The 23,825-nt window shown below is 41.0% G+C and overlaps 1 protein-coding gene across 6 annotated transcripts in view; it reads right to left on the bottom strand.

Moving 5' to 3' along the window:
* LOC134226601 (SH3 and multiple ankyrin repeat domains protein 1) overlaps positions 1-23,825 on the bottom strand; it is a 425,678-nt gene that overhangs the window by 293,731 nt on the left and 108,122 nt on the right. The window lies entirely within an intron of this gene.

Genomic DNA, 23,825 nt, shown 5'->3' with positions numbered 1-23,825 from the left:
TGATTCGTGATACTTTGACCGTAAACAGAAAACGGAAATCATTTCAAATTATTTCATCCGTATATTTGTGGTAGATTATCCCTCAGTTGTGATCAATTGAATCTGCTACACGAAAATAGAGTAATTTTTTATGGGTGCTGAGTGTGATTTAGTGGATACCTCGAACATTCTAATAATACACGGTTGGATAGTGCAAAGAGGAGTACGCGGATTTCCTTGGCCCATAGTATTCGAAGGAAACGACATTTATTGGCTGAAATGGAGACGAAGAAGTCGCTCCCGGATCAAAAAACGCGGCATTTATTTACAAAAAAAAATGTCGGGCATTAGCGTCATGGTAAATGAACTCTGAAAATTGTATTTTTTGTGACTACGTAGCCGGATCCTTGTGAACTCCAACCTTGAACGATATGATTAATATAATTGAAAGCGGTCTTCCTCTCCGGAATCGGTTGATACATTCAAAAGTTATATTGAATGTTATTTTGAGTCACAGAGAATGGCGTTGGAAAAGCACCATTGAGCAAAAAAATGTTTTTTAAGACTATTAAGGATAGGGAATGCATAAAGGAAGAATACAAATCAGTTTTAAAAATATGTTTTCAAATGTTTTAGTCGCTTTAAAAATAGAGGACGCTATCTTGACCCAATCTAATATTTTATTTGTTCATAAACGATTTTGTAATAATTTTTTGGATGAAATTTCAAGCCGATGAGGCAAGAACAGCACGTGGGTTGAAAACGTAAAAAAAAATCCATTTAGCAAGAACATAAGAACTGAAGGTCCCAGACTAGCCGTGCAAGTTCCTGAAGAGTCATTTTCAGATTCGAATTTTGTTGTATGACGTCGACTCTGGTAGAGAATCGATCGTCCCGGTAGTGTAGAATATCATGTATGACGGAGATTTCTGGTACTCCAACACATGTGCAGTGTGCACATTCCATCGAAAAGAAGGACAAAACTGGCACCGGAGGTTGTGAAGTTCATGCTGGTGGTACACTCTGATCACAAAGCATACCGTTTCATCAATCTGGTCAGTGACAAAGTTGTATATAGCACAGATACACGTTTTTTTTGTTGGAAAACGAGAGCCAAGCCAAACAAACATTCGAACAGCCCAGCTGATGTGATCGAGCTCTAGTCACATCTTCCGCGCGACGTACATGCCGATGCGAAACCAGTCTTCCAGGCGTAAAATAATATTTCAAATTCACCGATAAATTCGAATCCGGTGAAGAATCGATAGGAGATGAATCAGTCACACTGGTACGCACAGCAAATCGTCCGCCTGGTACACAATCTTCCATCTGAGTCGAGAAAGAGGATGACTGAAGTGACTTAACCGCATGTTAAAATGTTCATTTGGCCAAAAAATCGTTTGGACGAATATGCTGTTCGGCCGAAATGGTTGTTTGTTAGAAAGGGCCATTTCGGACCGTTTGACGAAACAGGTCGTATGGCCGAAAATGCCATTTGGTTATTCATCGTTTGACCGAAACGGCCATTTGACCGAAAGAGCCGAATACGACGTTGGGCCATTGGGATAGTATGAAGGTAAATAACGTTTGCTGAATAGGTCAAAATATTCACTTCTTACTTCTCACTTCACATCTCTCAATTCTTACATTTCACAGTGAGGTATTTGAGAGATAAGGAGTGAGAAGTGAGAATTGAAATACCTTACTTCACATTTCTCCCTCTTCCTTTCTCACTTCCAACTTCTGACAACAAAGATCTTACTTTTTACAGTGAGGAGATATGAGAAATGAGAAGTGATAGTATCACTTCTCACTTCTCACTACTCATGTTCAAATCTCTCTTTATACTGTGAAAAGTGAGAAGTTAGAAATAAGGAAATTTTCCTTTCTTATTTTTCACTTCCCATTCCTTAGATCTTTAATTATTTTTCACATTTACTATTACTTTGGCTATTTTGTCTGTATGACCCGTTCAACAAACAATATTTTCGGCCAAATGGCTCTTTTGATTAAACGACCATTTCGGCCAAATGGCTTTTTCGGCTAAATGACATATTTGGTCAAATGACCGTTTCGGCTAAGTGACATGTTCGGCCGTATGACTCGTTCGGCCAAATGACATTTTCGTCCAATTGGCACTTTTGGGCCAAACATTGAATTCAGTCAAATGAAAACCGGCTGAATAACGTTCGGCCCAATAAACGTACTATTCGGCCAAGTGGCATTCAGCCGAATGCGTTTCAGCCAAACGACCCTTTCCCGCAGAGAACGAAGCGAATCAACGCAAAGTGTGCAATAACAAGCAGCAGTTAAGGAAAAGCGTGAACCGTTCCATGTAAACGGTCAAGGGAGTTGACTGATCTTCGAGTTGATCGAAAAGTTATTGGGCCAAAATGAATATTCAAGCGCAAGCAAGATGGCAATGTTGTTGTTCGCTACTAAGCTCGATTTGCGGCGTACCGGTTCACCCAGAAATATGGATTTGACTTTGGTGATCAACTAGGTCACATTTTGTGTCATGCTGTTGGTCACCAGTCAGAAGAAGATGATAGTCAAGCCGGGCAGATGTGAATATGGGATTCCCCGAGAAGCACACGTGTTGAAGGTCACATTCAAGTTGCTGCAACTAAATCTCTTTAAAATGTGCTACTACTACTATTTGCTCGGGATTCTTAATAAAACAATGAAAATGCGCATGCCAAATGGTTCAACCATGATGGAAAATAGAAAGCTGTGCCTACTACAAAAAATAATGGACTCAAACAAACCGCACGCGTTTGGAACATTTATTTCTGTTTTGAGAAGATTTGAACTAGTTAACGTACAGAAGATTTGAACTAGTAAACGTTCATTCGGAAAATGTTAGAGCGAATTTGAATGACAAGAGTTGAACCTTAACGTTTACCATCAGTCCAGGCCACATCACTTCACACTTTTCACATTCACTCTTGACGGCTAACTAACATTTTCGGCCATATATCCCGCTTAGCAAACGACATTCACAGTCGATTGACTCGTTTGGCCACACAACGCACGCTTTGTAGACGTCTCACTTCCAGTGTTGGTAAAAACTCAAAATCTCAAAACTCATGGATGATTCAAATCAAGCGTGAGTTGGAACGCACCCAACTCAGCACCTAAAAACTCATGGATGAGTTGAATCATCCATTTGAATCATCATAGGTTTTCTTTTGTTCCCCTTCGTTAAAAACAGTGAATTGGCGTTTGTCGCATAAAATATTATACACTCTTTTGTGTATAAGCAATACATTGCCCCCAAATTGATTTCAAATGCGTTTTAAAACCAAAATGATTTTTTGGCAAATGAGTGAAATGATGCGTTTTAGCATGAAAAATTCAAGCGTGATGCATTCCTTTAAAATCGCAGGCGATTTCGTTCGCACGGGAGCGCTCGTTGATTGAGATTTCTTCTTCTCACTCCTTATTTTCAACTCCACACTTCTGAATTCTCATTTCTCACTTCTCACTGTGAAAAGTGAGAAATAAGAAGTGAGAAAAAAGAAATGAGGAGTGAGAGGTGATATGTTACAAGTGAGAAAATATACTTTTCCATTTTTGGTTCTCATTTCTTATTTTTTATTTCTCACTTCTTATATTTGGAAATGGGAAATGAGGCGTCTCTTTCCTCACTTCACACAATTTCTCACTTTGCACTTTTAATTTTTTGCAGTGAAAAGTGAGAAGTGAGGAATGCGAGATGACACTTCTCTTCATTCATTTCTCACTTCTTATTTTTCACTCATTATTTCATACTTTTCACCATAGAAAGGGACACGTATTCTGTTACAGAGGTTAACGTTAGCTTTTCTTCCAAAGCTTCATAAAACTGCACCTACACTTGGGAGTGACACATGCCCGCTGACCGATCGCCTCGTCTTAGAATCGTTCACCAAAATAGCGTTACTATATCCAGCAAAAGTCGAATTAGGATTCCTCCACTGCACTGTTGGATCCCTTGGAGGTATCATAAAATCCGTTTTTGCTGCCGTTCATTTTGGAAGTCCACTGTGGACTGTACGATATACTAAATACTTCCTTTCAGCTCGCAAAATGGAGTATGCTTTTGAGGGCTCTTTATCTTCAGTAGTTGCTGATTTACATCCATTGGGGTCGATACCGGATTACAAGTAAATACCATACGTCTTGGCATCTCATGGTCCCAAAATGTGCTTCGTTTATTCTAGATCCTTAATATGAAATGTCGCTCAGCACAGAACCCACATAGGAGCCTCCAGGGATGTTCAGAATAGTGTTAAAAAATCAAATTTTGAACCTGTAAATATTGCTCTCACTGAAATACATACGTCGTGATGAATTGTGAACATCGGTCTGAGAACCATCTGTTTGAAAGTTTTGTTCCCATGATGTTCTGATCACGGTGTTCGGCGTGTTAATCACAAAAGAACCGTTTGTTTGACAAACTGCATATGTGACATTTTTGGCCAAAATGAGATTTTCATGAATTCTGAATCCAACAGGTTATGGGTCCAAAAATACGTATTCTGGCAAAAAAAAAAAACAAAAAAAAATTTTGTTCGGAAATGTATGAAGATTTTTTTGTTTGTTTGGGAAACTATAAGAAAATCTACTCCTCCGCTTATTTTTAATCGCAACAGAAAATGAGCGCCAGATAGTCGCCTAAAGAAAACATTCTGCCAGAAAAAATGCTACTTTGATATTTTTGAAAATTCGAAAATGTGGCAATGAATGCTTTGATAGCACGTGCTATTTGTACTGCGGATAAATTTTTCACATCTATGAGAGCCTTGAAAAATGATCACGAAAGTTGTCATTTTGTCGCAAGGCACAATATGTACACGCACTTCGAAGATCAATTATAAAGTACTGCTTGCGGTTTTCAAACTGGAAGTGCCTAAGGATATTGAGTTATGCCAAAATCTAATGGTCTGTATCAAAGAAATCAAAAGATTAGGTGCCTATTTGTTCAAAAACAGTTGTTTGTTGTTTTCTCGGAATTGTGAGAAATGGATATATGCAGTTTCTCAAACAAATGATTCAAATTCTGCCTTGTAGTATTCGACAGTGCCATTAGGATTGTGATTACGGACTGAAAGACCTATTTATTTTCCAGCGCCGTTTGTCCCTTTGGCATAATCCAACCAGAAAATGCATGATTTTATGACAATATTGCATGAATTCCATGCACAGATTGCATTAAGCTGAGGCCCATGCACAGATTGCATTAAGCCAATATTGCAAGCCATTACATTAGGTCTAAAGAACTAGGTATGTGTTCGTGTCTATATAGAATCTATTTTTAAACTTCCGTCGAGGAACGATTATTTTTATATACTTCGCCAACCTTATTTGCTTACAAAAAAATTGACTGAAGACGAGAATTGAACCTAAGCCCTCCACCAAGCCTAGCGCTATTCGACTGACACGCAAACATTCTGCACTATACATCAGATGAGAGAAGCAATGATAGAAGACCATTATAATCCTCGTTCTGTATTATGTGAATGTGATAATTATCATATAATCACAAGTAGAAGGGTAATAGAGATAACAAAGGGTGACGTTAGTGGAATTGGCACTTTGCTTATCTGCGTCCTTGTCCGCCGGAGTAGGGAAGATTGTGTGAGTCAAAGTTATTCTGCTGTACACGATGCTTATATTTGTTGCTGGAGAAGCCAACAAGAGATATCTAGATGTATTGATCGAAAGCAAATAACCCGATTTAATGCATTGAGCTGGTACAATATATATAACATTCTCTAAGCGGCTTGCATGCGAGATTTGATATAAAACGCTTAATGCACAGAATGTCACAACTTTCTGTTTTGGGTGCAGATTCACAAGACACCAAGTCTCGTTTGTACCCTTCGCATGATATTAGGATTCCATGGGTCGCGGTCCTTCCGATTCAGCACTTTTTGCACCATACCAGGGTCATCTGTGGTAGCTATGGAGAACATTTCCACATACCACTATCAAAAATACTGCACAAATTAACAGGCCTCGAACTGTTCCCAGTATGGCTACTTCTTTCGAGTGTAATGAGAGGGCAGCGCTGTCGAAGCAACCGCGTATGGGAGACTACGTCTTTTAGGGTTGCGTTGATTTTGTGTAATAACAAATTCTTGTGGCAGCACACTGTATGTTACTTTAAAAACCTTTATACATACCTGTGGAGCAACGCTTACTCACACTGCACGTCATCGTAGAATTGTAATTCTGGGGGAGTGCACGCGGTTGCTGCCGGCCCATTGGCTCTTCCTACATACAACCTACTATCGTTCTTATAACTCTTACCTTCTGCATAACCAAAATCAAAGTTTGGGTCAACAACATCGTTATGATTGCCGTCCATTAAACGCTATTTCAATACTCCCGAGAAAACAATTGATCCAATCTTCAAATTTTAATCTTCTGACATCGACATTTTTGCTACCTGCGGCTTTCATCCAGCATCATAACATCTCGTCTCTCGAAGACTTGATTGCTACTGGTTTGTTTATACGGTAAGCCAAGCAGTGACTTGGGTCCCATTTCTCTGGTTTCACCTTCGGCGTGTATGCCATAGCTCTGACTACGAAGATACGAAGATTCTAGATTGATTCTAGAAATGGTCGGGCCAAAACACACCAAGCGGCTTTTCGACTGACTTGTGATATTTTGTTCGTACAAGGACAACGGAAATAGTTTCATATCAATTTAGGCGTACATTTGCAGTAAGATATCCTCAGTTATAGGGTTGAGGGATATTCGATACGATTTGCGATCAATTAAATCTGCTAAACGAAAGTTTGAGCAGAAAAATCGGTAATTTTTCGTTGGCGATTGGTCCGACATGGCTGGACCCTGAACAAATGGAGTTAAAAGACTTCACTATTCTATTTTCTTCCACTATAATCACTTTGTATCAACAGATACGTATTTCGTTTCTGATTTTCTACTTTTTGTCGTTCGGAAATCCAATCTTATGCAGCTTCAGACATTGTTAAATTTTCATCCACAAACTATTCCACGGAACAACGGCCTACAAACTTCAATATCATTCAATTTCTATGCTAAGGAAAGCCGGATATACCAGTAGGCCGAAAGTCATTTGGCCGAAAGGCTCATTCGGTCGGAAGGGTTGTTTGGCTGAAAGGGTCATTTGGCCGAATAAGACATTTGGCCGAATAGTACATTTGGATGAATCGGTCATTTGAAAAGTGAGAAATTGGGGGTGAGAAGAGAGTCGTCTCATTTCTCATTCCTCATTTCTCATTTCTCACTGTAAAAAAAAGAGAAGCGTGAAGTGAGTAGTGAGACGTCTCACTACCCACTTCGCACTAATCACTGTTCACAGTGAGAAGTGAGAAATCAGGAGTGAGTAATGAGACGCCTCACTTCTCACTCCTAATTTCTTACTTTTAAAATGACCTATTCGGCCAAATGTCCCTTTTGGCCAAGTGACTTATTCGGCCAAATGTCCTATTCAGCCAAATGCTCTATTCGGCCAAATGTCCTATTCGGCCAAATGCTTTATTCGGCAAAATCTCTTATTCGGTCAAATCCTTTATTCGGCTGAATGTCTTATTCGGCTGAATGTCTTATTCGGCCAAATTACTCTTTCGGCCAAACGACCCTTTCAGCCAAACGAACCTTTTAACCAAATGATCCTTTCGGCCTAATTACCATTTCGGCCAAATGACCCTTTCGCCCAAATGACCCTTTCAGACAAACGATCCTTTCGGCCCAATGACCCATTCGGCCAGATGACCCTTTTGGCAAACGGTCCTTCTCATTTCGGCCAAATGTCCTATTCAGCCAAATGGATTTCGGCACAAAGGTGGGTTTCGGCGATACGACCCTTCCTCCAGGAAAACAGACAGGTCTTCACTGATGTGATCATTCTTCTTCTTGGCATTACATCCCCACACTGGGACAGAGCCGCCTCGCAGCTTAGTGTTCATTAAGCACTTCCACAGTTATTAACTGCGAGGTTTCTAAGCCAAGTAACCATTTTTGCATCCGTATATCATGAGGCTAACACGATGATATTTTTATGCCCAGGGAAGTCGAGACAATTTCCAATCCGAAAATTGCCTAGACCGGCACCGGGAATCGAACCCAGCCACCCTCAGCATGGTCTTGCTTTGTAGCCGTGCGTCTTACCGCACGGCTAAGGAGGGCCCCTTGATGTGATCATTATTTGGAGAATTATCTGCCCGCCCAGCTTCCTCTTTGATCACCACCATCCACATACTGAACGCTCCCGTCGCATGGCCTTCACAAGCTTTTAGCTTCTCTTGGAATTATTGCAATGTACACTAAGGGTAGTTCACATTTCAAAAATGTTCGAAAATTTCAATTTGTCTATAAGAATCATTTTGATAATATAGGAGTCCTGGCAGAATTTCAGGCAATTCGGTGGCCATTTAGGGGTGGCGCGAGGTCAATTTATGTTTATATGGAAATTAGTATGGAAATTTTTTTAAATTTATTCAAATCCTCCTACAACTCGTAAATCATGGTGAATTCAAATAAACATCCCCAACCTCCATTTTTGGGGTCTATTTGAGCTTAACCAGTGGGTAACTCATTAATTTTGATTTATGTTTCCACTGCTACGCTGAGGCTAATTACACCATTTTAGCCATTTATCTCATATTCACGCTGTCAATAGAACCGTTCAATCCACAATTTGAATTCATCACGATTTGACAGATGTAAGGAGACTTGAATATTTTTTTAGTTTTTCCCATACAAATTTCCATATAAACACAAATTGACTTCGCACTACCCCTAAATGGCCACCGAATTGCCTGAAAATTTTCCAGGACTCCTATATTATCAAAATGATGCTAATAGACATATGGGAGTTGGAATTTTCGAACATTTTTGAAATTTGAACTGCCCTACTGTACACGACACTCTTGCTCACATGGCGTCGGGCTTCCACAAAACCTTATGTACTAAAATCAACCTTTTTCATACATTTAGAAGCCCCGTGAACTGTCTGCCCAGGGGCCTTCTCCCGACAAAGTTCGGCCCTGTGTCCGACAGATGTAATAATTACCGACATTATGAAGGTGATGATGCTCTTGCATCAAGGAGGAGTGTGTAAAATATTAGTATTCCATTAATGTTTGAAATGTGTTACTTGCTTCCAGGATTACGCACAGTGATGCGCTTAGCAATTTCTTTCTTGAAATAAACTTCACTTTCCCGTTGTTGTTCATAGTAGGTTCATAGAACACACAAGTGTTCTTTTTTTGTCCGATATATGGCCATTCTAACAAATCCTTAAGGTGGTTATACAACAAAGCCACAAATAGGCCATCTTGGAAACCACGTTCTTTTTCTGGTGATTTTCCAAAAGCACGAATTGAGAGAACAACGACGCCCATGGGGATCACAACATCTGTAGATCGTTTGATTACTCATGCTAAGCAATCGACTTTAATTTCAGCATTGTACAAAAAAATATTACGCTGGTTTTGAACTTTTGATAATAGGAGTAGAAAACCGTGTGGTGAATTTGAAATTCACCACATGGCTTGATTGTATAATCACCTTAAGCAATTAGGGTAAGAAAAAAATAGGAACATATATGACAGTTATCAGATACACTGCGTTACACCAAGTTACACTGTGTTACAGTTTTCGATGGTCTCCGGTCACCGGTCTCAGGTCTCCGTAGAAATTTGCGCATTGGCGCACAGCTGCTCAAAAATTTCACCGCAGCTAACGTTTGTTCGAATATGATGAAAGATGAAAAGATGAAAGATGGGTAGAAGGCAGGTGGCGGTAAGTTAATAGGAAGATTATTATTTTTGTATTGTGTATACCTTTTGTTTGAATATTTGAGTAGCTGCTTCAGCTGCTGGTAAAATTATTAGTTAGTAGTCTGTCTTGGAATGGAGTAAAGGGAGCTTCAATAGTGTTATCTTGGTGATGGGGTTCCCTTATCTAAAACAGGTTATGGGCCCAGAAACGGTTCCGGGCTTGCATCTTAGGCTTTAGTCCGATTCGCGTGATTTTCGAACTGTCACTTTTAAGTTTAATTTGATTCTATTTCGCGAAAGAAGGAAGGATGGCCGTGAACATTATCGCAGTAGGACCATGGATTGTCCGCGTAAATCGTGGGCAGCGTAGGGCGGCATTCGGAATTCATCAGCAGGAATCCAGGAAGAGCTTTGGATAGAACATTCAGGAACTGGTCAACGGAGGATGCTCGCAAATATCGGATGGAGGGCTATTTGTACGGCAACGGATTGAACCAGGAATTGTTTCGGCGAGAAGTAGCTCAGGACGAGATGATCGGAGTCCACACTAAAGAAGGGTGCTTCGCTGTAGATAGAAGATGGGTAGAAGGTAGGGGACGGTTAGTTGTAGCTCATCTTTGGTATAGATTAAGAAGAATTGAGGGGGTTAGAAGCAGAAGGATGTAAGTTACATTTTGGTCAAAAATGAGTTGACTACAGCAAAAAAATGCTTTGGTTCTCGAGCTTTGTGGTGATATGTTGATAGAGTTTGTACGATATGTATAAAAAATGTTAAAACTCACAGAATATGTTATATTTTTTTGAATTTTCATACAATTTGTTTAAAACGAAAAAATATTGAAAAACGTTGCACCCTTCTTTCTCAAAACTATCTTTTTGTCACTTACAGCCCTTTGCGTTTGACTCCTTTAATGGTTATGGATGTATGTACCTGCGGTTCTGTTGCGAGCATTCAGGTAAATCGTCGCTAAAGCACGATCAGAAAGACAATTAACCAGGAATTGTTGAACCAGGATTTTTTTTCGGCGAGTAGTAGCTCAGGATCGGAGTGAAAAAAAGAGATACGAGGCGTCCACACTAAAGCCGAGCGCTGCTACACTCAGACCGAATAGCCATACGCTATCAATATGAGCAATCATCGGCTGGTAAGCAACACATACTTTGATACTGTTGTCCAAAACATAGAGCACGTGTTTGCCAAAAGAGAGTATGAATGAGTGTGATTGATCTGCTAATTGCCGTGGGAGGCTGCACCGTCGAGTAGCATTAAGTATACCGTAGCATAGTGGTAGATCACCCGTCTACTGTACTGGGAGGTATGGATTCGGTTCCCACCGGTTGCCAGTGGATATTTTTGCATATTTCATAAATATTCTCTTCTTCAAAATAAATGTTTTCGGTCTTTAGTATCGTTTTCTACATAAGAATGGAATAGAGGGAACTTTAGTATTGTTTTCTTGGTGAGAGAATTCCCTATATCAAGCAATTTTTAGTTTATCCTAAGAAATTGAAAGAAAATTGGGGAGAACTCTACGTAAACATGTCGGAGAATTTTCTGCAGAAACGATGTAGAATCCGCTAGTGAAACTGGTATTTTTTATTCGAGCTAAATCCGTAAGTTTTTTTAAAGAAAAAATCCTGACAATTTAACGGCATTTTATTGCACAAATTTATTTAAGAGATCAGCCAGCCAGGGGCTGCAAGTTTCTTAAATAAAGATAGATCAATCAATCAATCAAATTCATGTGAATAATAAGAAATTTCGAGTTGCAATTCCGAAGAGTTTTCCGTGAAAATTCCGAAAAATGTTTGCTCATTTAATCAGAACTGCAAGCTACCCCAGCGCAGTGCTTCTATCAATTGAATGACGTTCCGAAATGAAGCTGATGCTTGTCATAACCTAATTGCAAGACCGCTGAAAATCATCATGTAGATAATTTGGCTCCAGATGAACGTCGACTGTGGTATTAAATGAAACAGTAACAACCTCGTTAAATAAAATTTATTTCAAATCATATAAAATATAATAATGTTATCATAACTACCAAATAATTTATGTGGATGGAAATGTTGAAAATATGATTCTATGTAGATTCTAAAGTGAAAAGCTATACTTTTCAACACCAATCATGCTCTTTTTTTAACTCTGCATCCTCTTCTAGTGTTTTTTTTTTCTACCTCTCTGTGGTATCATAAAGTTACAAAGTTAATCATTAAAATATAACTCAGAGAAAAATGAACCTCATCCTAAAGAAAAACAAACCGCCCTCCACCGAACTTGGTTCCCCAAGTAGTCACCCCATTAGCAGCGAGAAATGCGGAAAATTAACTTACATTGGAAAGCGTATCACACCCAGCGGCCACCCAGCAAAGTCGTGGATGCCGATCTGACTGACCAACCAACCAACAGACCGACCGACCAACCAACCAACCATCCAAACAAACTGTCTAAGAAGAAAGTCCATCCACAGGAAAAAAAATTGAGTCAAACAATAGCTCAGCTCTACGGCGAACAACGCGCTCGCATTCAAACCCTGAGGGCCTCCCTCACCCCACAATACCCGTCGAGTTGGCTTGCCTGGGCGGCCACGTTAGAAAGAAAAGCTGTTGTGGCTGGGTGCTAATCGCTGGCTCAATTGAAAGCACTTCCGCTCCACCGGCGTGCCGTTCGCTCGTCGTTTATCCGTTGTTGCACTGCCAATAGGTTTGAGCTTGTTCCCATTTAGAGTGTTTTTCATTTTGAATGACCATTTGGCAACACAGGCTGCCGCCGCCCACTGACCCTGAGGAAAAATTCCAGTTTGCAGTATATTGTTTCTAGTGAAAATCTCGCGAAATGGCAATAAATCGATTTTAGCCTGCTCGCAGGTGCATAGGTCGAACCAACTGGGCGGTTGAGGTTCTCTAGCCTTGAGCTGTTTTGTATCGATAGCCGCCGATCGATGACAGTGAATTGGTTTAAAAGACAACCGTGTCAAATTAGTTCATTTCTTTGACGATGCGATTGGTTCGAGCAGAAGGGGCTTCTCGAATTTCTCTTTTCGCGCCCGATCGTCGTCCGCCGTCATTGGTTCGGTTGGGCTGCCCTTTTCTATTTATAGGAACTTGAAGCATAAACAAGTGGAAAAGACGACTCTGTCGCACGGATGACACGTGAGATCAAAAGGTTAGCGAACTTTGAACACAACTGGAACGGAGTGATTTTGTAGTGCTTCATGGGATGACAAAGCGGCCGTGATTGATTGACATGCATAAGTTCTGAACGTTGGAATGGTTGTATTGCCTTCTGCTGGTTAAAATATAAAATTGACGAAATCGATCTTTTAGAAATTGAATACATACGTCTAGCTAGATACTGTTAGACTTAATAAGTGAATGATGCGCTTTACTCATATGTTCCCCGTGCGGCATAATTTCTCTAGCGTATATCCCAAATGACCAGAATTTGGCGCCTGATTCCGAAATGAATCTCGACCAGATTCCGAGGAAAATTCCGATCGGATTCTGAGAGGAAAAGAGTGAAAAATCAACCGGATTCCAAAGAGAATTTCGAGGGGAATCCCGACAGGATTCCGAGGGGAATCCCGACAGGATTCCGGAGGGAATCCCGACAGGATTCCGGAGGGAATCCCGACAGGATTCCGGAGGGAATCCCGACAGGATTCCGGAGGGAATCCCGACAGGATTCCGAGGGGAATCCCGACAGGATTCCGAGGGGAATCCCGACAGGATTCCGAGGGGAATCCCGACAGGATTCCGAGGGGAATCCCGACAGGATTCCGAAGGGGAATCCCGACAGGATTCCGAAGGGGAATCCCGACAGGATTCCGAAGGGGAATCCCGACAGGATTCCGAAGGGGAATCCCGACAGGATTCCGAAGGGGAATCCCGACAGGATTCCGAGGGGAATCCTGACAGGATTCGAGGGGAATCCTGACAGGATTCCGAGGAATCCTGACAGGATTCGAGGGGAATCCTGACAGGATTCCGAGGGAATCCTGACAGGATTCGAGGAATCCCGACAGGATTCCGAAGGGGACTCCCGACAGGATTCCGAGGGGAATCCCGACAGGATTCCGAGGGGAATCCCGACAGGATTCCGAGGGGAATCCCGACAGGATTCCGAGGGGAATCCCGACAGGATTCCGAGGGAATCCCGACAGGATTCCGAGGGAATCCCGACAAGATTCCGAGGGAGTCCTGACAGGATTCCCAGGGAATCCCGACAGGATTCCCAGGGGAATCCCGACAGGATTCCGAGGGGAATCCCGACAGGATTCCGAGGGGAATCCCGACAGGATTCCGAGGGAATCCCGACAAGATTCCGTGTCCTAGCGGCACACAAGTTCCACATAGCTTAGCGCAACTCATATTTGACCAAATTTGGTCACAATAAAGTTGTTGTAACCATTTTTGTCTGACTTGTGCTGCTCAGGAGGGGAATCCTGACAGGACAAAACATTTCTCCGAAAACTCCAATCAGTAATTTACCAGAAACCCACCCGGAAAGCTCTCGCCAGGGATTCTCCCGAGAACTCCCACAAAATTCCACCAAATCTTCTGTATAAAACTCCTCCAGAAATTCCCTCAACAATTCTACCACAAAATTTCTCAGGAATCAACTGAGAGTCACTACAAAAATATCTCCAGATATCACGCCAGGAACTCCTCTGAAAACACCAATAGCAACTCCTCTAGATATTTATCAAAAATTCCACGGAGAACTCCTCTGAAAATTACGCCTGAAAACTCGTCGAAAATTCTCCCAGTAACTCCTCCAGAAAACCCTTCAAAAGCCTCTCCAGGTTTTTTTGATAACACTCCATGTTTTTTTTTTCAGAGTCCTCCCAATTCATCCAAAAGTCCCACAAGAATTCCTCCAGATAATCCTCCGGAAATTCCTCAAAAAAATTTATCAGGGATTGGCCAGCAGCTCATTGAGAAATTTTCCAAGGAATTCTTCTAGACATTTCCCTAACACTTGCTTCAAAAGTTCTCCAAGAAACCACAGAAACTAATTATTCGTCAAGTGGCATAATGAATTTTATGTGGATGGATTTTTTGTCAATTTTATAAGGTATTTTCCAATACATATACGTATGCATTTAAGTGCAAAATGTGCCTAATTTCAAATAAAATTGCTTGTTAAGACTAAAATCAATTTTCCATTTATTTTATTCTCAGATTATTCCAACTTGAATTCACAAGTCTGGGAATAAAAAAAACAGTTGCACAATAAATAAATTTTAGTTCCAATTTGGTGACCTTGGTGTGAAGAATGGTAGATCCAACCGACCCTGCATTAAACTCCAGCCATAAAAGATATTACCAACATCCGTCAGTTATTATTATTCTGCTAAATTAATATAGCCAACGATAATATCGGTTTTGCGCAACCGACTGTATATTACCGATTAGGCATGTTTTTTGCGCCTATCGCCCCTCGGAGATCGGAAATGAAATCACAGCCCAAGTCAAACCACCCGAAACGGCAAACCAATTTGAATGTCACAAAAAACGTTAATCTGCAGCAGCCATTCACCACCGGCTAGTTCGGCGGTGAACCCTCTCGGTTCGACGGAAATCTGTCGGTGGACCACTTATAATTAAAAAGAGTGACAATCCACAAAATGACCTGCGATGAGTCTGTCCATCGTTGGAGGCATCGGTCGGCCCCTTTGTTTGGTGAGAGTTATTTATTCTGATTACGGCATCATAGGCAGAATATTTCCCAAAATCGGATTTTATTGAGAACACCTACTTTTTTATTTGTTTTATTTGCTATTCCAGCACATAATTTCCACACGATCAAATGTTAAATGAAATTAAGCCACATACGATTTAGTAATCGATTTTTTGGGATCAGTAATCATTGTTACAATAAATTATGAATTATAAATTCAACAGGAACAAGGAACATTTTTCACCCATTGATTCACCCTGAATTCAAAATTGATGTCCGAAACCACTAAAGCCGGGTAAAAGAAATAAGTGGTACAGATTACTTTTTTGTTCTGGCGATATTTTAGTGCGATGACCATGAGTTCGATTGCCAAACCGGCAATCGGATAGACTTCAAAGCTGAAAGTTAATTGGAGATTTCTTAAAGCAGATTTATTCCGCTGGAGATCGCAAGGGTTGGCACTGTAATCTCGATCCCGCCGAAGCGTAAAATAACGACACACGTATCCAGCAGCGTGCGCAGAAAAAAAACTGCGATTAGCGGAGGCTCCTCGCGTTCTCCAGCGAAGATTAATGTCGGTGATTAACCGATATGGATGACGACTCCAACAACCCATCCCTGCCGAGTGACGTACGGCTGGCCTGGCGGTCTAATTGCAACTTATAACCGTTTCCATCATTCTAAATAACCATCAACTGATGGCCCGATGGACGTATCCCGAGTAGACGAAAATAGCTCAATAATATCAAATGTTGATAAGATAGCAAAATGAGATATGGACATGATTGATATAAGAGATAAAAGAACAGACGACAATATCAATATTTTGCACTAAAATATCATAAGGATATCAAGTTATGTTATTTGTAATAAGTGATCAATATCATGTGCCATTAGTTTGTTCTTATCCATAGCATATCTTGATATTTAAATGATATTTCGGTGCAATTTTTTGATATTGTTGCCTGTTCTTTTATCTCTTATATCAATCAAATCCATATCATGTTTTGTTATTCTGTTTATGGCTTCTGCCCGGGATGCCTACTTCTTCGAGAGCGAATAAAAAAAACTGGTCCGGCCTCCAATGCGAACGCAGATCCGAATCGTCTTCCTCGACACGATGGATGGTGGTGACGATGCGCTTTATAACCGAGTTCACCTGGAAGTAACTGCCTCGCATTGCAAGCGTGCATAGAGGATTTAGTCACGGCTCTAAAAATAGACCATCGTCATCATCATCAACATCATCGTCGTAGTTCTTCTTGTTATGTGGAATCTAGCATCAAGCTGCTCGCTCGCTGGCTGCAACAGAAGATGAAACACCGTCGTCCTCCGAAGAACGACCTTTCTTCATCTACCTGCGGCGCAGAGCAGTGCAGTGGCACATAATCTTACGCACCATCTCCGGCGAAATTGCACAGCTCTTGGGCAGAGTTTGCAACGTAACTGCAACCGGCACAGCAAAAACAACAGAAACGCAACGGTGCAATTTATGACGGTCGTGTTGCTGGATATGCATCATGAAGATAATTCTTTAGGCCGTTCCTACACGAAACTATGGAAATATTATAACAACAGAGTGGACAAAACTTGTGTATGCCTAATCAAAATGTTTGTTAGTATTTTTGGTATATTTTCAGCATGAAACTAGAATACAGTGTTCGTTGAACCGCAATCATAATCCGGTTTGGACACATTGTGCACAATCAGAGGATCAGAGAGGTAAAGTTTTGAAATTCAACATTAGGCAACCGATCATAGCAGCCATGATTAGCAAAGTGTTGAAGAACGTCTAGTAGGGTAGATTTTTCAGTGTTCTGCATTCCCAGTTCTGTATTATTAAGTTGATTTGTCGAATTTATAAACCGCGTAGGTAATTTTGGAATGTTTTATCAAATACGGAATGGCTAAATAAGGTAACAAGCTGAAATATCAAAATTTATAAAGCGAAACTAGTTAACAGGCCGAACCATCTCAAATAACTAACAAATCAATACATTCAGCTCAGGATAAAACTGAAAGTCGAACAAATGACCTCAAACCCCACTTATGAGGTATCAAGCGACCATAGCCGATAAATATATGACTGGGAAGATGAAACAATTACCCATTCGTTGGGGTTTGGCGCCGACCTGCCCAACAGATGGATAAGTGCTTGCGATGGTGCAAAGCCGTCAAAGAGATCATAAAAGGTCGGTCGGTCAGCCTAAAATTGAAGCTATTGCGGAACTAACTGACTTAATAAAGACAGTTTTGCCTCTTTGACTCGGTCACAATAAAAGATATTCCAGGAGAAACAATGAAGAAGGTCATTCAAACGCCAAAAACAAAAAGGTTGTAGAATGCCAGCTTGCATAGTTGTATACGTCTTACCGCACGGCTAAGAAGGGCCCCAGTTCGTAGACTACCTGGAACCAATGACAACAACAAGAACTATTTGGAATGCAAACGTGTTGAGGAAGAAGTCACACAACCTGTTTATTCTTCGATAAATGCCTCCATTACGAAGATTGATCCGAGGATCTTGACTACATGCAGTTCGTAGACTACCTGGAACCCATGAAAACAACAAGAACTACTTGGAATACAAACATATACTAAGAAGGGGTCACACAACTTGTTTATTCTTCGATAACTGCCTCCATAACGGAGATTGATTCACAGACCTGGACTCTATGGAGTTCGTAGACTACCTGGAACCCAAGACAACAACAAGAAATACTTGGAATGCAAACATATATTAAGAAGGCGTCACACAACTTGTTTATTCTTCAATATGTATATCCATTACGGAGGTTGATCCACAGAGTTCGTAGACTACATAGAGCCCAGGACAACAACAAGAACTACTTGGAATACAAACATATAGCAAGAAGGGGTCACGCAACTAATTTATTCTTTAATAACTGCCTCCATTACTGAGGTTGATCTACAGACCTTGACTATTTGGAATTCGTAGACTACCTGGAATCAATGACAACAACAAGAACTACTTGGAATGCAAACATGTTTTAAAAAGATGAGATTTATTGGATGACCCAGAACATATACTGTGAAAGCATTATATACAGGGGTTAGACAAAAAGGTTGAGATAGGCAAAAATTTGTCGATGTTCAAATCATCAAAACTTTGCGTAGAATCCAGTCCCCATGCAAAACCTTTGATCGGCGCTTGGCCACCGAAGTTGTTCCGGGTTTTCAGAGGGTATGTTAAAAATGCGTTTTTTCTTCTGCTTGTCATTTTATATGACGTTTACTGCCATAATGTTTTAAGCATTCCCCAGAAACTATGACTGATATGCTGATCAATGCTGGCTGCAGATCGAAAATCCGTTAGATATACGCAGAGATATGGCCATTTTCGTGAAAACGGTACGGGATTGGTCATACTCCCTGAACAAATTTCACTTTCGCAGAACACCCGGAACCTGTTACAAATTGGCCAGAGAATCTTACAGTCCTCAAAATGTATCTTTAATAAAGGTCCTACATTCATCGTCTTGGGAAAACATGAATTTTGGCACCCATATATGCATGGTTCCAGATGGCGCCAAAACCGGCCCCTCCTGGAAGGCCCATGGAACCTGCTGTAAGGGTGGCAGTGGACACTATCATTCTGGAAATGTTTCTGTAGTCATCGTCTCGCAAAGCCATGAAGTCAGATACTCATATTTACATTATTTCGATCTGTTATCATATCATCATGTTTCCGGAACCGTTTTTACGGAAATGGCCATATTTCAGCGTAGTTTTGGTGGATTCTCGATCTATAGCCACCATTGGCCGGCATATTAGTTCTAGTTTTTGAAGAAAGCATAACACATGATGAAAGTAAACGTCACATAAAATGACAAGCAGTTGAAAAAATGCATCTTGAACATACCTTCGGAAAACCCGGAATATCTCCGGTGGCCAAGGAACAAAACTAGAAGTAAACTAGAAGAGTATCCGCTTCTGATGGTTTTTGTCTAACCCCTGTACTAAGCACCATAAAAAGCATGTACCGTTTTTGAATTTGCATGATAGACCTTTGGTTACGCTAGCAGACCTTAAGATCTTTTTCCAGGGATTTTTGGATGACTGAGGCCTTACTTCAAGGGTTTTTGGAGACCCAGAACATATACTGTGAACACCGACTATTCTAAAAGGCGCAATGAGCATGTACTATATTTGAAACTGGTTGATAGTCCTTTGGTTACGCGTGTAGACTCTTAAGCCTTACTTCAAAGATTTCTTGTATAACCATAGACAAAAGCTGTAAACCTTGACAATGGGCAAAAAGTATATGAGTTTCCAAAACTGTCAATATCATCTAAATCGGTTGAAAATTGGTTAAGTTATGAAAATATTGTATTGTATATTGTACCCTGTCGGCCATCCACGTGGTAAAAAAATCAGATGCCCCTCCCCCCGTCCCTCCTCACTGTATCAAATTTTTTTCACAGATGCTACATTTTATGGAGTTCTTAGATCTCACCGAGTTTCAGCTTACAGCTATAAAAAGACATTGAAATATCACCACTTGAAATTGAAAAAGGAATACGGATACCCTGTCGGCCGCATAAGGGTTAAAAATAGGTGATTTTTTTTTACAACTGTTCCGGTTCTTCGTACCACTGTTCCGGTTCTACGTCTCATATCTCCAAGGTTCATTCTATCGAAAACAAAAAAATGCAAAAGAATTTGGTTTCCTTATGATTTTTTAAATTTTTTCAGCAGTAGGCAATATGCTATGAAATTGCAAGCAATTTTCATACAGTGAGATGGAGATGGGAACTTTTCCCCTGGTATAGTTTGCCATCTCGTTGGAACAGTAGCCAGTCTGCTCAGGGGTTGCCCAGTAAGGGAAAATACTGTTTGGCTGAAAGTCATTTGGCCTCAATGGGCAGCGGAAACGGTCGTTTGTCAGAAGTTTATTATTTCTCCGACCGGTCCATATGACCTAAAATTTTGTTTGGCCGCACAATAGTGAATTTGAAAAGTCTGAAGTGATAATTAATAATTGTGAAGAGAGAAGTTCGATATAAGAAGTGCTAAAAGTGAGATGTCTCACTACTCACTCGTCATTTGAAACTACTCACTTCTCACAGTAAAAAGTAAAGAGTAAAACAAACCACTTCTCACTTCTCGTTTTTCCTTCCGCACTTCTCATTTCTTATTATTCGCTTATTATTGCCTTCGGGCAATTGAATGACGAATGGCAGTAAACTGCTGGTGATTTAGACGTCTGGCCGACATTCGACCCATGAGGTAGATTCGACGCTAGCTAGCAGTTAGCGCTAGAATGAGCGAGGTGTTCTTTTGGAGCTGCTACGGGGCACCTCGCTGGTCGGTAGAGATATTTCCTTATATATTGCGGGCGACTTTAACGCCCTTTAGGTACGGCGGAGATGATGATCCAACGCAAAAGGAGAGGTTACTGCGCAACGAAACTGATGTAGATCACCAGAGCGTCCTTATCACTGTAGTTATCGATAGAAGTTCCGGAAGTTCTATTTCACCAGTCAGGAGTTTGGCCATGAAAGCAGCTTGCATTCTATTTCTACGTGTTTGAAGAGTGTCAATTCCAAGAAGTTGGCATCGGTCCTCATATGCAGGAATATGAGCAAGGTGCCTACCTTCCATGGTAGGTGCCGAAGAGCATATCGCACGATTTTTCGCTGCACAGATTCTAGCCTTGAGATCCAGACGTTTTGGTGAGGGTGAATGTGAATCCGAGTTGCCGATTAGCTTATGCGATGACATCGCTATAATGCGGCTTGAATGTCATGCCTTGATCGAGCGTTGCACACAAATCCTTAATCTGATTCATTCTCTCAAGAATAGTAAGAAAGATATAGTCAAACACTATCGGCTCCAGTGTCCGGTGAAAGGAGATAGCGTTGCATTTTGGAATACTGAGTGTCAAAAGATTTACAGAACACCAGTTTGTCATTCTATCCACACGTGATTGTAGTTCTCCGCAGTCCTACACGCTATCGATAATCATAAACATTTTAATATCATTCGCGTAGAACAGCAGAAGCAGGGTTTGCAGAAATCGTACTCAATAGATAACGAACAACGGTAAAAGAGAGGTGAAAACTTCTTCGAATCATAACAAGCCATGAAAACAAAACTATCGCACTTGTATACAAGTTGGGAAGAAACTGATTCGGATAGGCGGCTCCCACCGAGGGGGTTTGATAAAACGCGTTGTTCTCGCTGATTTTATGTTGGGGACCATTTGTTGTGAGAACTTGGTGTTTCTCACATTTTGGAACAGCTGTGTAAAACAAGCTGAAATACATCATCAGAATCGGTGCCCCCCGCAATTGGGGCTTATAAAAAGAAATTTATCATGGGCTGTAGTCCCCCGAATCATTATTGTAACAGCTACCGAAAAAGGTCTCTCACGGTATGTTTCCTATAAAGAGTGTATACAGACATGATAACGGAGATATTTTCTCATTCTCCTTTGTATTCAAACCCTGACCAGGAGGTAGGAGTCGGGAGAGTTCATTGATGAACAGCGTGAACAGGAGAGGTCCGAGATTACTTCCTTGTGGCACACCAGAAGTATTGGAAAAGAATTTAGACTGCGACGATCCGATTTTCACAAACAGCAAACGGTTTCTTAGATAAGATTCAAACCAGCACACCTAATGGTGAGAAACAACAAGTTTTTCTAGCTTTGCTAACAATATTCCATGGTCGACGCGGTCGAGCGCTGGTGTCAAATCGGACTAAACTGCATCCACTTGACCCCAGAATCCATGGTACGAACACACAGCGAAACAAACTCCGTTAAATTTGTAGCAACGGATCGCTTGGGAAGAAGCCGTGCTGTGCAGTAGAGATACACGCTTTGCTGAATAAGCAGGAGCATAGGGATGTGATGCCTCGGTAATTTTGTACATTCCTTTTATCGCCTTTTTTGTACACAGGAAACATGTACGAAATCTTCCACTCATCAGGAAACTTGCCCTCCTGCAGCGACAGTGTGAACAGCCTGGCTAAGTGCGAAGCCAGTGAATTAGAACAATTCTCGCTTAACTTTTCAAAACGACCTAAGTAACATTTTTTCATGAATTAATTTGAGTACTGCAATCAAAAGCTTTCATGTTGTTCTGTTGATTGCGCTATTCAAATTAATTCATGAAAAAAATGTTACTTAGGTCCTTTTGAAAAGTTAAGCGAGAATTCTTCAGCATCGACGACAGAATACCATCTCGATCTTTTCAGTTTTCTGATGGCTAACTGAACTGTCTGTTCAAAGATTGAAACCGAATGTAAAACATTGATTGGTGTGGAGTGGTTTGCAGCATTTATTTGGTCGACAGTGGCCCTAGTGGCATTGAAGGCACTCAGGACATGTTGTGCGAACAGATTACACTTTTCCGACTCGAAGCTGATGAATTTTTCACCAAGACGTACACACGAAGGCAGTCTTACTTCCTTTCGTTTAGAGTTAACAAACGACCAAAAGCTCTTAGGATTTCTACGGAGTGACGCTTGCGTACGAAGCACATAATGACGTTAGAGAAATCGATTTTATATACGATATGCATTATTGGAACGGTTGAACTCCTGCTTCGTAACCAGTGATTCACGCAGTATTGTTGCAATGGTTTTGCTCTACTTAGCTTTAGTCTGCGGCAGATGACTGTTCGACCATGAAGGTTTAGGCTTCGGACGACACAAGGGCACGTGCTCAGAAGTTAAATGACGGATTTGGCGAGTGAAATTTTTAACAGCATCATCTACACAGACGTCATGATCGATGGGTGACCAATCAATACGTGTGATAGCATCGCAAATACTTTCGTAATCTGCTTGGCGTTGATCATACATTTGACCTACATAGGGCCGATAGTTCCACAACTATGTCAAGATCGGGATGGTCAGTATCCAGGGAGATGAGAGGTTCGATGGCAATTAAGCTGATTTAGCTGCATTGCTGGCGAGGACGAAATCTAGAAAATGATTATTTTATTAGGAATTCCATCAAGCTGAGTTGGACGAGAGACCATCGACCAATACGGAGCTACTGGCCGACAGAGTGGACTGAGGGTTCACGTACAAGCACCCGTCTTCCGATGCAACCCATTCTAGGCTAGGTTGCTTATAGTCTCCTACAGCTAGGAGAAGTCATTGAAGCCCAGATTGAAACTAATGAAACTGGAGTTCAGATGATCCTAAATGTTGTTGTCGCAACGCCGATCTGGAGGTGGATATAGTACTCCAATGCTAAACAATCGATCTGCCGTAGAAATTCTAGTCCATAACTGTTCCAACGCCAAAGTCAATGTAGAATCAACATAGCTGTTCCAATGTGATGACACTGCTATCAAAACACCTCCCCCTCGATACTTGGTACTGTTGACTGAATTATGATCTGTACGATAAACAGCAAACTTGGA

The sequence above is a fragment of the Armigeres subalbatus genome, chromosome 3, assembly GCF_024139115.2.
Source record: "Armigeres subalbatus isolate Guangzhou_Male chromosome 3, GZ_Asu_2, whole genome shotgun sequence".
Taxonomy (NCBI): Eukaryota; Metazoa; Arthropoda; class Insecta; order Diptera; family Culicidae; genus Armigeres; species Armigeres subalbatus.
The sequence above is the reverse complement of the archived record's forward strand: the minus strand, read 5'-3'. Positions and strand labels throughout refer to the sequence as shown.